General features: G+C 41.9%; 1 protein-coding gene across 2 annotated transcripts in view; it reads right to left on the reverse strand.

Annotated features, from left to right (window-relative positions):
* Nucleotides 1–9409, reverse strand: part of LOC123516142 (solute carrier family 12 member 8-like) — a 57699-nt gene extending 48290 nt beyond the window's left edge. Inside the window, exons 1-2 of one of the 2 annotated variants that reach the window (XM_045275273.1) lie at nt 9304–9409; nt 4939–5177 (exon numbers count right to left, since the gene is read on the reverse strand). The gene's annotated coding sequence lies outside the window, so the exon portion shown is untranslated. Of the gene's footprint in view, nt 1–881; nt 1017–4938; nt 5178–9303 lie in introns of those variants that run through there. The other variant, XM_045275274.1, reaches the window with a different exon arrangement.
* Between the last annotated feature and the right edge of the window lie 6435 nt (nt 9410–15844).

Here is a 15844-nt window from a genome sequence, read left to right on the forward strand (position 1 = left end):
TATTTTCATGATTCTGATGATAGCTTAACAAGAAATATGTACCATTGAAAGAAAAACACCCATAATGACCCAGCTAATCATCTCTGAGATCCTCTGAGGGCAGTCCTGACGAAAGAACAGCGGGGCTCACAGCACGGGCCGGCGCTGCAAGTGTTGGCTATGTGCAGCACGTGACCTACATCTGATATCCATTGATGCCTGGGTCTCATTCAGACATGCCAGACAATCACAACACGGAAATCACTGGACATACAACATTCCTGCGTCTAATAATTAAAAAGGTGGTCCTAATAAGTGTCCCATAATCATTAGCGTCGCATTACAAAAAAAAAAAAAGAAAAAAAAAAAAAGCAATAGCAGCTACTTTCATTTTACGAGCTTTTCCTTTAACACTAATAATTTATAGCCTAGTATAATGTTTTACTGCCACACTGAATTCGCGAAACAGCCGACCTCCCCCTGCACTGCCAGACGAGGTGAGTGACCGTGCGACCGAAGACTGGTGCCGCACCCTGCCATTGTTACCAGGTGAGGCAGTCAACCCAGCACCCCGCCCGCCGCCACCACCATTGCGGCAACACAGTGATGCGTGCACCACAACCTCTGCTGTGGCTCCGAGTTTTCGTATCCGCATAAGTGAACAGTGCATTAACCTGACACACATTCTTACCCTTAAATGAAGATAGTGGTGCTCCATTACACACACTCCTCTCTCTCTCTCTCTCTCTCTCTCTCTCTCTCTCTCTCTCTCTCGTAAACACACACACACACACAGAGAGAGAGAGAGAGAGAGAGAGAGAGAGAGAGAGAGAGAGAGAGAGAGAGAGAGAGAGAGAGAGAGAGAGAGAGCACTAAGCCAAAAATATAAAATAATCACTTACTAATATTCCATCATACATTCTGTGCTGACTGGCAATTGAGAAACAGATGGTGGTTAATGCAGGCAGGGCGCGTGTCACATCCCCACCTGAGAACCGTGACTTGCTGGCTGAATGGCTGGAAGTGGCGGCAGCGTCAGGATACCTATGTAGAGTATGTGTATAAGCTTGTCAGTCAGTCAGTCAGTCAGTCAGTCATTCAATCAGTCAATTAGCCACGCAGTCACTCATTTCATTGGTCAATCTATCAGTATATCTATCTTTTAATTTATCTCTGTCTTCATCTATCCGTCTATCTATTTCATCTATAAGTCAATCAGTTAATTAGCTAAAGTCATTCATTATATCTTAGCCTTTCAATAAACGTTAATTTATTTTTTATTTTATGCAAACTAGAAAAAAATACGCATTACTTCGTTTTATTAACAAATTGTTATGCAGATTATCTTATTTAATAAACGAGAGAGAGAGAGAGAGAGAGAGAGAGAGAGAGAGAGAGAGAGAGAGAGAGAGAGAGAGAGAGAGAGAGAGAGAGAGCGAGTTTTACAATACTGAACGCCATCAACACCAATTATTATGAAATTCGGCAATCTGAACATCGGGGGGAAATATTTTAGTGAATTCAGTGTTTATAGAGGTTTTTTTTTTTTTATTTGCGGGGGGAGTGCTTCCTTCGGCTTCATTGTTAACCCTCTCAGTACCAGGACGCGTTTTCATATCTATTCTTCGATTTTACAGAGGTTCAGAAACATATGTGACGGTTAAAATAGTGAAAACTGTGGCCATTAATCTTCTAACGTCTATAGACCCTTCCTAATGTCAATAAAATAGTCTAATCTCATCCAAAACTCATGGTGAAAATGTGTCACAGAACTGAAGGGGTTAAAACTGTTCACTCGTAAAACAAACTAAAATTGACTGTGTGTTATTTTGCACCCAACTTTTCGGTCTTCACAAAATCCAGTTAGTAAGGAAACCAAAGTAATGAAGTCCAATGAAAGAGAATTATTGCGTAGGGTATATGTCATTTAAAGGAGCAATAGTGGTAGCAGTGGTGGTGGTGGTGGTGGAGGTAATGGTAGTATGTAGTAAGTGGTAGTTGTTGTTGTTGTCACTGTTATTGCTATTCTTGTAGAACTTGTTGTTACTGTGTTGATGCCAGCAGCAGCAGCAGCAGCAGCAGCAGCAGCAGCAGCAGCAGCAGCAGCAGCAGCAGCAGCAGCAGCAGCAGTGGTGGTGGTGGACAGCAGTGCAGCAGCAGCAGCAGCAGTGGTGGCAGCAGCAGCAGCAGCAGCAGCAGCAGCAGCAGCAGCAGCAGCAGCAGCAGCAGCAGCAGCAGCAGCAGCAGCAGCAGCAGCAGCAGCAGCAGCAGCAGCAGCAGCAGCAGCAGTAGCAGCAGCAGCAGCAGTGGTGGTGGTGGTGGCAGTGGTGGTGGGTAGTGCAGTGGTGGTGGTGGTGTGTAGCAGCAGTAGTAGTAGTAGTAGTAGTAGTAGTAGTAGTAGTAACAATAATAATGATAATAATAATGATAATGATGATAACAAGAATTATAATAATGATAATAATAATAATAATAATAATAATAATAATAATAATAATAATAATAATAATAATAATAATAATAATAATAATAATAATAATAATAATAATAATATAATGATAATAATAATAATAATAATAATAATAATAATAATAATAATAATAATAATAATAATAATAATAATAAGAAGAAGAAGAAGAAGAAAACAACAACAATAACAACAGCGAGAGAGAGAGAGAGAGAGAGAGAGAGAGAGAGAGAGAGAGAGAGAGAGAGAGAGAGAGAATAAGCAAACCAAACAGCCAACCCTGAAAGAGGTACTATACTGTATATCTTTTAATACCTCCTGCCGTCGCCTTCCTTCATTCAGTCAGCTCAGTGCGGGTCTCGAGTGAGGGTGTGGCGCGTCGCTATCCCAGCCTGCCCACACCAAACCACCCTCTCACTTAATAATTACTGAGAATAGAGCACAAATATGGCCATAACATATATTCAAAGTAGAAATGTAATGTTAAATTATTAAGTAAGTCCCCATTCTCTCTCTCTCTCTCTCTCTCTCTCTCTCTCTCTCTCTCTCTCTCTCTCTCTCTCTCTCTCTCTCTCTCTTTGTATAACGTGTATATATATTCACGTAATTGTATTTTTTATAGGATTAGTCCAAGCTCGTAATGTTCCGTCTTTGTATAGCACATGTTGATATTTTACTCTAAATTTATGTATACTGTTTGCACTTACACACACACACACACACACACACACACACACACACACACACACACACACACACACACACACACACACACAGCGTTCCCCCCTAGTAATGCATTCCACTGATCTATTGCTCCATTTACAGCACTGCATTTCTGCACATCCTTATCTCAACTTTCCTTCATATATTTCCTGCCGTGTTCTCTTAACCTTTACAGAAAATCTCCTATATTTTACTGCATTTTGTAAGAGGTTCCCTGCTCTGTGGCAACAAAAAGTATAAAAAAAATTAAGCCTACGAAATAAAAAAAGAATCATGCAAAAATGTGTCTTGAAAATTCTCTCGTGAAACAGTTAACCCCTTCAGTACCATGACGAGTTTTCATATTCATTCTGCTTACTATTTGACGACTTCATAGAGCTTCAAAAACATATGTTGGAATTAGAATATCAAAGACTCTGGCCATTAATCTCTTGACCTCCATAGACTCTTCCTAATGCAAACAAAATCGTCTAATCACACTCAAAAATCAAGGTTAAAATACGTCTCACTATAGAATGGGTTAATGTTTATAAGGTATAAAGGATGAGGCAAAGAGTTCCAGACTTCACCACCGACTACATTTGAGTTCAGAATTTTACAACACTCTAAGCTGTTTTCAAAGACAATAGTAAATCTTAGTTGAATCCTTACTATGTGCATTTTCTTTTACCTAATAGAATCTTTATCAGACTATCATGAAAACTAAAAGAATGAATAAACGAATAAACAAAATAAATTAAATCTGATTACTTGTTAAAATGTTCGAAATTATAAACTTCACAAACCACTGAACGTTGCTCATCTTTGCCGCAGTGAAGGGGAATTGTAGGGTATTGATCAAAAACGCAGGAGGCAGCACAGTGTGTCATGATAAGGCGTTACGTCAAGAAAGGGAACCATCAAATATTTATCAGGGGGCACTCACGTCACGCCTAACCCGAGCACCGTCACCGTCATGAAAGCCACTACTCTCTCTCTCTCTCTCTCTCTCTCTCTCTCTCTCTCTCTCTCTCTCTACTTCACACACATAACGCTATTCGTCGTATTCCTAACTCATTTTGTTCTCTCATTATGACTTTCCAGAGGTGAGGCAAGTTATGAGTTTGGTTCTCACAGGTTTGTTTCCCAATGATGGAGAATCCTTGTTTAATACATTAGAACCGTGCAATGTCCGTTGCTCGCATTAATTGATAAAGTTTTCATGGGCATTTTCCATTAATGATCTCTATTGCTTACATTCTTAACACTTCATTCTCTCATTAAGACTTCAAAAGACACACAAATGATTACTGGGGTTGTCATAATTGTTTCCCCCACTGATGGTGCACAATCCTTCTTTAGCTATCATTAGAATCATAAAAACGTCTGTTGCTTATATTCCATAAATTTAATCTTCGTTCTCTCACTATGACAGTTTTGAAAGGACACACTTATTACTAGTCGGATTCTCATGGTTATTTCCTCTACTAATGATGCGGAGTCGTAGAATCATGAAAACATTCCTTAAAACCCCAGCGACTTCCACTAGAGCTTATTAAAACTTGTCGAGATAAGATGCAGAAACGTTTGATAAGACGAATGTAAACCAGACATATTAAAGCTCACGTCACATCCGTCAATAGAGGAACCCTTCGCCCACTAACAAAATTCCACGGCCTTGTCCCTGAGTCAACACCAAACAACACATGCAAACTTTTACTCCCCCCATCCAGCTGCCACACAAACATCCCAGCTATCCCTCACCCCCACTCCCCAATAACCTTCCTTACCGCCTCTCAGTCTTCTCGTCTCTAGTAACTTTTCCTTCCTGTCATTTAATCTTCCTTCAATCTTGCTGTCACTTTGGTCGAGGTTGAGGCGACTTACTCCCGCCACTTGCTCGACGGTAAGTGGCTCGGCGATACGATTCCAGTACTCTAACAACTGCAGGATAGATGACACAGGCACGAAACTTCTGTAGCCCCTTGATTGCGACGCAGGCAGTGGCGTGCTCTTCCTTCCTCGCACTCTGGACAGAAAAGTGATGAATAATATGGAAATTAACACACTCACGTCACATTCGTAGTGCAAAATGTTAGCTATTAACCCGTTTTTTCTATGTGATATTCATGACCACCTACTTTCCTACATCCATTATAATTGATCAAACACAGCGGCAACACGAAATAATTGCTTTGCACTAACCTAATTTCACATAACTCTCACATTCGCGGCTGATTAATGTTCCAATAGTATATATAATCAATTCAACACGACGGCGCGGACTAATGTTTGAAATAATCACTCCACGCCGGTAATTGATGTGCGAATCCCTCGGCTCCTGTGCTTCTATATTTCACAGAACGCGCGTGTCTGGCCAGCCCACGCAGGTCGTTTCAAAGGTCCACGTGTCACGAATGAGAGGCCGCGGAAGCAGAGGAGACCCTTCAGGTAATAAACTTTACGAGTATATACACAGCAGGGACGCGGCCATCTCCCTTCCTCCCCGCAGTGTTGGTGTAGCCGCGCCCTGCAAACAAAACACTCTCTCGCCCTTCCCTCGTGCTCCTCCACGCGGGGAACAACAGTCTCTGCCACTTAACTGTAGCTTCCACAGCCTTCACAAACCATCATATGTCGCACGCGGCTCCTGTTTCTATTCATTGGCTCTCTTTATTCTAAGCAAGTTCCCGTGCGAATTATGACCACATTCTGAAACATCCGCACCTCCACTACATTCAAAAGGCTCCAGTTCAGGAGAAACGGGTTTTTAATGTTTTTTGAGTGCTATAGTGACAGATTAACAAGATTTCTACGTTATTAACAGGAGAAGCACTCTTGAGAACTGGCTTATCATCTCTGTGGGCTTTAAAAATAATCGTGGTAAGAGAGATAAGCGTTTTAGAATACGGGTCTTACACCGCAGCTTTATTCCACTTTATTCCACTCTCTTCCCTCATCCCCAGCTCCAGTACTCCGTCATCTCAGCCAGCCTCGCCTCGCCTCGCCTGCCAGCACATCCCAGCTCAGCCCTCTCGTGCATGCAGTGTCGGCTTCCCCTCACCTCGCCTTCTCCTCCCAGCCAGCACCTCGCCTTGCCCCCGTAATCTTATTCGAACCCTCTCCTGGCCTCACCTCGCTTCTGAAATACCAATTTATGACAACAATACCTGGGCAAGAAAACCGATATATTTCACCTGAAGGCGTTTAGATTTGCAAAACCCCAACCTTCCCTACTTTCTCTTCCTACACTCCCTCGCCCTTCCGTTTAGTAAAGTCCAGTTCCCTAACAAGGTGTAAATTAATGACTCGCAACTACATAACCCTTTGGAGGTAATTCTATAAAGTAAAGAGAATGTATCATTCCACTTTCCTACCACCACCACCTCCACCACCACCAGCCACCAGTGCACCACCCAACCCACATTATCATTTTTCCTACGTTTACGTCTGGGAGAAAAGCAAAACAAGTAATAACAACTGAGCAGACACGTTTTTTCCTCTCATTTTTTCCCGTGCCGCTTCAGTAGCCTTTGTTTCCCGCGGCTTTCACGCAGCGAGCAGAGCGCCTGTTACCTGGATATACATGAAGCAAATAGTACAGTATTTCTCCCTGAACGTGTTGAAAAATCCATGCGTGAAATTTTAATATATCTGAACCCGGAGCACTTGCAGATATTAGAGGCCCTGGACTGACCCTGGGGGAGGTGAAGGAGGAAGGTGAAGGGAGAGGTGAAGAGGGAGGAAGAGGAGGCTGTATGTATGTAGAAGTGATCTATACTACGGAATCGTTGTGGAAAAGAAGTAATGCCGTGTGTATTCTTGTTCCTAAAGAATTATTAGCTTTAGGAGTGTTTAATTATCATTGTTGCTGTAGTAGTAGTAGTAGTAGTAGTAGTAGTAGTAGTAGTAGTAGTAGTAGTAGTAATAATAATAATAATAATAATAATAATAATAATAATAATAATAATAATAATAATAGTACTGTTGTCATTAATATTATCATCCCTTTTAATCCCGAGACAAGGAAGTGGAAGTGACGCGAGGTGACGCTTTCCTAAGCCTACCCAAGCCTGGACCGCCGGCAGCAGCACCAGCAGCAGCAACAGCAGCAGCAGCAGCAGCGAGGGCCGAGTAAGGCGTAGAGAAAGACAAACTCCTCTTCTTCTTTCTTCGTCTCCACTCCTTGCCTTTCTCATACAAATGCAGGGAGGCTTAGGAATGTTAAAGTAGATTAGGGAAAGAGAAAACACACACTAAAAGCAGCGTCCTAAAGAGATGTATGTGAGTGTGCTGCGTCTCTTGCGTTGTAGTGTTGCTATAATTAAGGAAGTGGAGTTCATTAATATCTAACATTCTTATATACAGAAATTCATATACTTTGCGAGCCATATCTTAAGTAGGAGCTCTCTTAGTATTTAGTTGTAGTCTTCCTTTATTTACTAGGATTCTACGTTCAGTAACGGTAACTTCTTCATTGCCAATTTTGTAAAGCAATTTAACTAATCTGAGAACAATGACTAATACACGAGCTGCCTTGAGTATTTATATATGTATTCAGAGCTGGTGGTGTCTTGCAGTCTTACTTTCTTTATTTATATCCGTGCGTTCTCATTGTCATTTAACATTTTATCTAAAGAAATTTATCAAGTTTGCGAGTCGTGTCTTGTGTAATTCCAGGAGCTGTCTTGTGTATGTATGTGTGTATGTATGTACTGTTCGTTAGGTGATCATTTGCAGCCTTTCTTAGTTACTAATATCCTTACATTAAATAGGTAATAGTAATATCAAATCAGTTAATCGTCTCGTGTTGGGGTTCTGAGTAAATCCAATGTTTAATGGTGTGGATGATGCAGCAATTGTAATCACAGTGTTGCGAGCGGCTTAGGGAGGAAATACTTAGCGAGCCTCTTACCACCAACTCCACACGCAGGTAGGCATTTGCTTGGCCAGACCTAATTAGTTTTAATCAGTAAACCCAGACATTAGTGCCTCTTCGTATTTTTTTATTATGTACCGTCTTGCAGGCCTGGTAGCACCGTAATTAGCAAGGAATGATGACTAGTGATCGATAATAGCTCCATACTTCACTCCTCGCCCCTCACTCTCCCTTCCCTCTCATTCTCCCACTCTTCTCCCCTTCGTGTTATCTCGCTCATCATGGTGCTGCCGGCCCGCCCCAAACATCGCGTCTAGATAACGATATTGGCATGCTCCACACTCGGCCCATCGGAAGAGCTATTAATTTGCCGACCCTTCTCGATAACAAACATTATAAGTTCAGTGGGTGATATTTTGACCCTTACGCCAGATTATATGAGCCAGTGAATACCAAGTTATGTGACTGTATTTATGAATGAGTCCTCTGCCCCTCCCCACTCCTCTTCTTTATCTTTCTCTTCCTCTTCCTCCTCCATGCGTAACTTGAAGGGAGAGGTAGAGCAATGAAGGTCTTGTATGTGGGGTTTCCAGTAACGCTTGGTGGTATACTCAAGGTGTGGTTGAGTGGTGGTGGTGGTGGTGGTGGTGGTGGTGGTGGTGATGGTGGTGGTGGTGATGGTGGGCAGTTGCATCTCCTTACTGATGGGGTAATAAAACATCCTGCTCCTATTCTCTCTCTCTCTCTCTCTCTCTCTCTCTCTCTCTCTCTCATAATTCCCTTGTTAAGTCAGTGTAATATAGTTCTTTCAGGTTGCCCAATGAAAATAATTATGTTTAGCTAAGGTTAATAGACCCACTTCTCTTCCCTGCTTCCCCTTCGCGCGTGTGGCGAGGCGGAGGTGGCAGGCCAGCCAAACAGGTGTCCGCCGCACAGTTACATCGAACACAACTTAGCACAGAACTACCACACCGATGCTTAACACTCTCATCCCGCCCGAAATGGACCAATCGACATCCAGATAGACTTAAATCGATATGTTTTCACCACACAAGCCTCTCAAGTCACTCAGAGGCTACAGGCGCGCTGAAATGCTCGATGCAGCGTGAACCAGTGACCTGAAACATCCCTATATACACGTACCCGTTGCCCCAACCATATGGTAACCTGATTTCACGGCCTCGCACGCACATGACAGACGCAGCGCACGCAAATTTGGACGAGTAGCTTCCTCAGAGATACCACAATCCCTTCCCACAAACTCCCTACGGCTTACCTCGTCCTCAAGTGGAATTTGACGGAGGGGTGGAGGGAGGAAACAGGACTTCGGGCGGAGGATGCTTTCCCTCGCACTCACTGGGGATCACTGAGGTGGGTGGGGTGCCGGGTGGTCTGTGTTCCTCCCTCTCTCCCACTTGCCGCCCGCCACCCCTCCCCCACTGCCATGTCCCTTCCCCGACCCTCGGCTAAACACCACGGCGCATGTTCCCAATACTCCCCGCCACCTGGCTCCGGCTCCTGCTGCTGCTGCTGTCCCTGCCGCCAGCCACTCCTCTTGCCGCTCCTCTCTCTCCCTCCCTCCCTCTGCTGTGCCGCCCTATATTCAACAACTTTCCTTATTTTCACACACTGCCCCGTCCTTTCTTTTGGTGTTTATGTGTGTGTGTGCTTCATCCTCCTCCATTTGCTTCCAGTGAGGTTGCTATTAAACTTTTGTGATGGAGGAGTCTATCTTTGAAGTGTGTGTGTGTGTGTGTGTGTGTGTGTGTGTGTGTGTGTGTGTGTGTGTGTGTGTGTGTGTGCTAACGCTTTGCTCTCCTCTTCCGAAGTGCTTTATCGGAGAAACTTAACAACTTTACTTCTGTTAAATTTAGTTGTCAGGTCGGGGTCTCTCTCTCTCTCTCTCTCTCTCTCTCTCTCTCTCTCTCTCGGCAAAGAGGATGCGACAGGCAGTGGTTAGGGATGGGGAGTGAACAGTATTTTTAGTTAGCACAGGAATAATTGAGTAGTGGACTTCATCACCGTGTGCCACCAACAATGCTGCCACTACCGCCACCACCATCACAGTCATATTCATCATCATCAACAACAATGGGAGCAACAACAACAACAACAACAACTACTACTACTACTACTACTACTACTACTACTACTACTACTACTACTACTACTACTACTACTACTACTACTACCACAATAACAATGGTAATGATAACAATAATGATAATAATAACAACAACAACAACAATACTACTTACTTCAATAATGGCTATGAAATTGAGAAAAACAAAAAGGAAAACACATAACACACCAACAAATCATAATCAAATACAATTCTCTCTCTCTCTCTCTCTCTCTCTCTCTCTCTCTCTCTCTCTGAAAGTGGAGTCTTCTTTTTTTTATCCTTTTCAGTCTATCCTCTCCAATTATTTCACTGCCCAAGGCCTTTCCTCCCCTTATGAAGCTAAGTATACACAGCAACAGGAAGCACACCACATGAACTGAAGAACACGTGTACAAAATTCAAGCGTATAAACAGCAAACAGTAAAGAACAACAACAAAAAACCGACAAAGTGATGAATGTAATCGCGAGAGACAGTTCTAACAAAGGGTAATCAGTAAACAATGCGTGATAAACAATAAATAAGACACTAAGGAAAGGAAAAAATGAAAAGAAAAAAAAAAACAGCGAACACCAAACGATAGACAATAAACAATAAGCAAACGAACATTAATTAACAAACAACAAACAACAAACACAGTAAACAACAACTACCAATGAACAAACAGTAAGGAAGCAACATTTTACAGTTAGGTAACTCATTTCATTACTCAACTACGCCACACAAGCTCACATCTGATGAACACATGAGTGACTGGGTGAGTAAGTAAATTTATTGCCATAACAACACACAGCTTATGAAATTCACAAAGACATTCATTAAGGCACAGTCTGATAAGCCGAACCTTCTTACAGACTGTGATGAATTAATTAGAAATATTTATGAATGCAGGGAAACTGTATCAGCTATGAGGGAGTGAGTGAGTGAGTGAGAAAGTGAGTGAGTGAGTGAGTGAGAAAATGAGTGAGTGAGTGAGTGAGTGAGTGAGTATGTGAACCGATGAGGAAGAAAGAGAGTAGTGGCAAGGCAGAGTGCTTCCTAGAACCGTAAACCTAAACACTTCGTCGTCTTGCGTCTTAGATTTCATAAGCTCTAGTGGAAGTCATTAGGGATTCCAAGAGTGCTTTTTCAACATTAAGATAACTCATTAAAGATTCTGCGTTATCAGTAGGAAAAAGCGTGACCAGTAATCTCTTTAGCCTTGAAAATGGTCTTCCTATCTTTAAAATTTACGAGAATAATCTGTAACGGAAGTGTTTCCATGATTAAGACCATTTAGAAATAAGTAAGAAAAAGGGTACATGAAAACCCCACCATTCTCTGTGGCCTTTAAAAATAGTCATCTTATCTCTCACATTTAACAAGCTCGTGTGAAGTCCCTGAGGGTTTCAAGGGTGTTTTGATTCACAAGACAATTCAACACTAATTCCGTTTTATAACGATCAAAAACATCCATAAAAACCTGAATATTTATATCTGTGGCCTTTGATAACAGCCGTCTTACATTTACATTTAATAAATTCTAGTGGAAGTCATTGTTGTTTTCATTTTTCTTCCATATATAAAACAATTTAAGATTCTGCATTATGAGTAACAAAAGCTCCCGTAAAACCCCGACTGATATATGTGGCCTTTGAAAACAGCAGTGAAGAGAGAGAGGACAGGACTCTTAGGACCACGGAGACGCAAACGTTAATTATGAACTGTTTCCAAAGAGGAGCAGCAAAACTTCAGGACCTAATTGGCATCTTTCTTGGTTCTCCTGTTCCTATTATCTTTTTTTTTCAGTAAAGGAATCTGAGCAGGGATTTTTGTTACATGCATTAAAAAGAGAGAGAGAGAGAGAGAGAGAGAGAGAGAGAGAGAGAGAGAGAAATTCACTTGCCTTCTCGCTCCACCCTCACTGCCCTTAGCTAATGATCAGCAATTCATTCCTCACCCTGTTGTTAATGCCACTCTCTCTCTCTCTCTCTCTCTCTCTCTCTCTCTCTCTCTCTTGGGGTTTCTTCCAGTCAAGAGTTGAAAACGAGGTTAGAAATAAGAATGATGGTTGTTTGTTAGCGTTGTTGTTGGCGGTGTTGTTGTTGTTATTGTCGATGTTGTTGTTGTTGTTGTTGTTGTTGTTGTTGTTGCTCTTGCTGTTGTTTCTTTCTCCATTAATTTCTTTTCCTTGTTTTTCTTCTTCGTTTCTTCTTGTTCTTGTTCTTCTTATTATTATTATTCTTTGTTATTGTTCTTCTTTCTTCTTATTGTTCTTGTTATTCTTCCTTCTCATTCTCCTCTTGCTCCTTCTTCTTCTTCTTCTTCTTCTTCTTCTTCTTCTTCTTCTTCTTGAATTGTTACTTCTTTTCACCATCATTTACATTCCTCCAAGACCTGCCGGCAGTCACTGAGGGGGCGCGGAGCTCTGTAAGTACACGCTCTGCACGCACCCGTATGTCTCGCCCTGAATCATGAAAAGCTCGTGTAGAAATTGTATTTACCGCAACTCAAAAAAGCATCACCGCCTCCCTTCCTTAGTATCCGGGTGAGAGAGAGAGAGAGAGAGAGAGAGAGAGAGAGAGAGAGAGAGAGAGAGAGAGAGAGAGAGAGAGAGAGAGAGAGAGAGAGAGAGAGAGAGAGAGAGAGAGAGAGAGAGAGAGAGAGAGAGAGAGAGAGAGAGAGGTGTTAAGAGGCATTTACTTTCGCCTTTCCGTTGCCGCTGTTCATAAGTTCACATGGTTTACTGTGGATGAAAAAGAAATCTGCTCCACCACCCTCATCATCACCACCACCACCACCACCACCACCACCACCACCACCACCACCACCACACCACCACCAACACTATCACAACTTCAACTTCTTTAGCAATAATAACAACAACAACAACTACAACAACAACAACAACAACAACAACAACAACTACTACTACTACTACTACTACTACTACTACTACTAACAATAAATAATAGTATTAATAGTAATAATAATAATAATAATAATAATAATAATAATAATAATAATAATAATAATAATAATAATAACAATAATAATAATAATAATAGTACCACCACTACTACTACTACCATGACTACTACTGCAATTACTACTACTACTGCTATCATGTCCTATCTAAGTGTAATGACTATCACCCTGCCACTATTTAAATAATCTCGATCACGTCTTGATGTTCCTCTTGTCTCTACCACCATCAGCACCATCACCACCACCACCACCACCACCACCAATAACAACAGCAACTCTACTAACACTAACATTGTGTGCCTAGACCATGGCAAGAATCCGTAATGCTTACTGTGTTGATGGTAGTAGTGCTAATAGTGGTGGTGGTGGTGGTGGTGGTGGTGGTGGTGGTGGTGGTGGTGGTGGTGGTGGTGGTTGAATTGAAAGAGAAAAATAGAGACATGAATGTGCTTGTCATGCTTTTAATTTGTAATAGTAACACACACACACACATACTCTCTCTCTCTCTCTCTCTCTCTCTCTCTCTCTCTCTCTCTCTCTCTCTCTCTCTCTCTCTCTCTCTCTCTCTCTCTCTCTGCATCCTGAGCGTCTTTCTTCGTCCTCGTTAACTATTCTTTCCTGTACTTGTTCCTTTTTATTGCTTGATATTGTTTTTTTCGAAAAGTTTCACCTTTGCCATTAACTCTTCACGTAGAAACTGCCCTGGCAACGTGTGTGTGTGTGTGTGTGTGTGTGTGTGTGTGTGTGTGTGTGTGTGTGTGTGTGTGTGTGTGTGTGTGTGTGTGTGTGTGTGTGTGTGTGTGTGTGTGTGTGTGTGTGTGTGTGTGATCTTCTGACTACATGAAGCCTCCCCTTTTACGTTATAATACATAAAATCACAACGTACTCATACACTCACACACTCCAGCCAGCGCCGAACACTCGTCTCCTCCCTCCAGACCAACCAGAGAGAGAGAGAGAGAGAGAAAAAAAGAATAAATAAGAAAATAAAAACAAAAATACAAAAAATCCCAGTCCTTGAATTATGTAAAAAGCAAACGCTACTTATTTCCACTCCCAATCTTGCTTCGTTGTTTATTCACGACTCGACTCGCGTGAAATATTGGCTGGCTCTGGACGCGTCTGCATTCTCTGATCGCCTCACAGGATTATTTTAAAAGTTAGTGTATTCCAGTCTCAGGAGGTTTGCCGCATTTTCGTCAACATGTCGCGTAACTTTAAAAGAGTTGTTCTGGCCTGTCCGTTGCGGTGTTTCTTTATGTCACGCAGGAAGAGGCGGCTGGGGGACGAGGAATAAGAGGGGAAAGGAGGGATGAGAGTGATGTGCGAAACCAGCGGAAAACATGGGAAAAAAGAGAGAAGGTGGTGGATGAAGATAAGTAAAAGACAGAAATGAAGAGATGAAAGTAAAACGAGAAATGTAAAACAGGAATAATTTGGAAGGAAGAATGGGATGGAAAGAAGAAATGAAAATGAGGTGGAAAAGAAGGGAAAACATGGAGGAAAAAAACAGGTGATGGAGACGACAAATGAAGGTGAGTAAAGGACAGAGATGAAGAGGTTTTGGTGGAAGAATGAGATGGGAAAAAAAAAAAGATGAACGTAAGGTGGAAGACGGAGACGGAGGTGAATGAAGTTAAGCAAGAGAGAAAGATGAAGAGGAGAAAGGTGAGCGGGAAATGCAAAGGAGGAAAAAAAGGAAGGATTCGGTGGGAGTGAAGAGGGAAAGCAGAAGCAGAAGGAAAAAAGATATCAGAAGAGATGTAGGATTAGAAGGATGAATGACGCGAGAATGGAGAGGGAAAATAAACTTGAGAAACGCAGGAGGTGAAGGATTAAGAGGACGAATAAGGGCAGAAGGAAGGAAGGAAGAAGGCAGGAAGAAGAAGAGACGGAGGGCCAAGAGAATCAGGAAGGAAAAAGGTGAATGAAAAAAGATAGACGAAAGGAAAAGAAACACTGGAAACACTACAAAACAAACGTTGACGAGATGAAAAAAAAGGAGAAAAATAATGAAAAATAAAAAGACACGATGGAATTACAAAAAGAAAAGGAAATGTGTAAAAGTAATTTAATTTCCTGGAACCATTTAAATCATTACTCTGACATTACATGGTCTCTGTGGATCTTAACTGCATCAAGAGGAAAAGAAAAGAAAAAAAAAAAAAAAGCCTAACGTATTTTCATCTCCAACACGAGATCTAAACACTTTATTTCCCCGTCTTTTTTTTATATCTAATTCCTATTTTCACGTAATTATTTCTCTCTCTCTCTCTCTCTCTCTCTCTCTCTCTCTCTCTCTCTCTCTCTTCACCTCCCCACCAGTCTGAAGAACGTGTCTCGTGTTGCTATTGCTGCTTGCTGTTTGCTCTGAACCCACTTGTTGCAGCTATGTGTGTGTGTGTGTGTGTGTGTGTGTGTGTGTGTGTTTCCCTTCCTCTCCTCGCTTGCCTACTTCAGAATCATTTGTCTGTCATAGAGTTCTGAGTGGTCATGGCTTTCCTTCATCTCTCTCTCTCTCTCTCTCTCTCTCTCTCTCTCTCTCTCTCTCTCTCTCTCTCTCTCTCTCTCTCTCTCTCAGGATCATATACTTAAAAATTTTCCACTGAGCTTCGAAATTAATCCCATTAGTCTATCGCTAATGCAAAGGAAAAAAAAAACTTTCACAGAGCGTTAAATGGCTTTCCGTTAAAACACGAGAGAAAAAGCAAAGAAAAATGAAAAAG

This window comes from Portunus trituberculatus, chromosome 40 (genome assembly GCF_017591435.1).
Source record: "Portunus trituberculatus isolate SZX2019 chromosome 40, ASM1759143v1, whole genome shotgun sequence".
NCBI lineage: Eukaryota > Metazoa > Arthropoda > Malacostraca > Decapoda > Portunidae > Portunus > Portunus trituberculatus.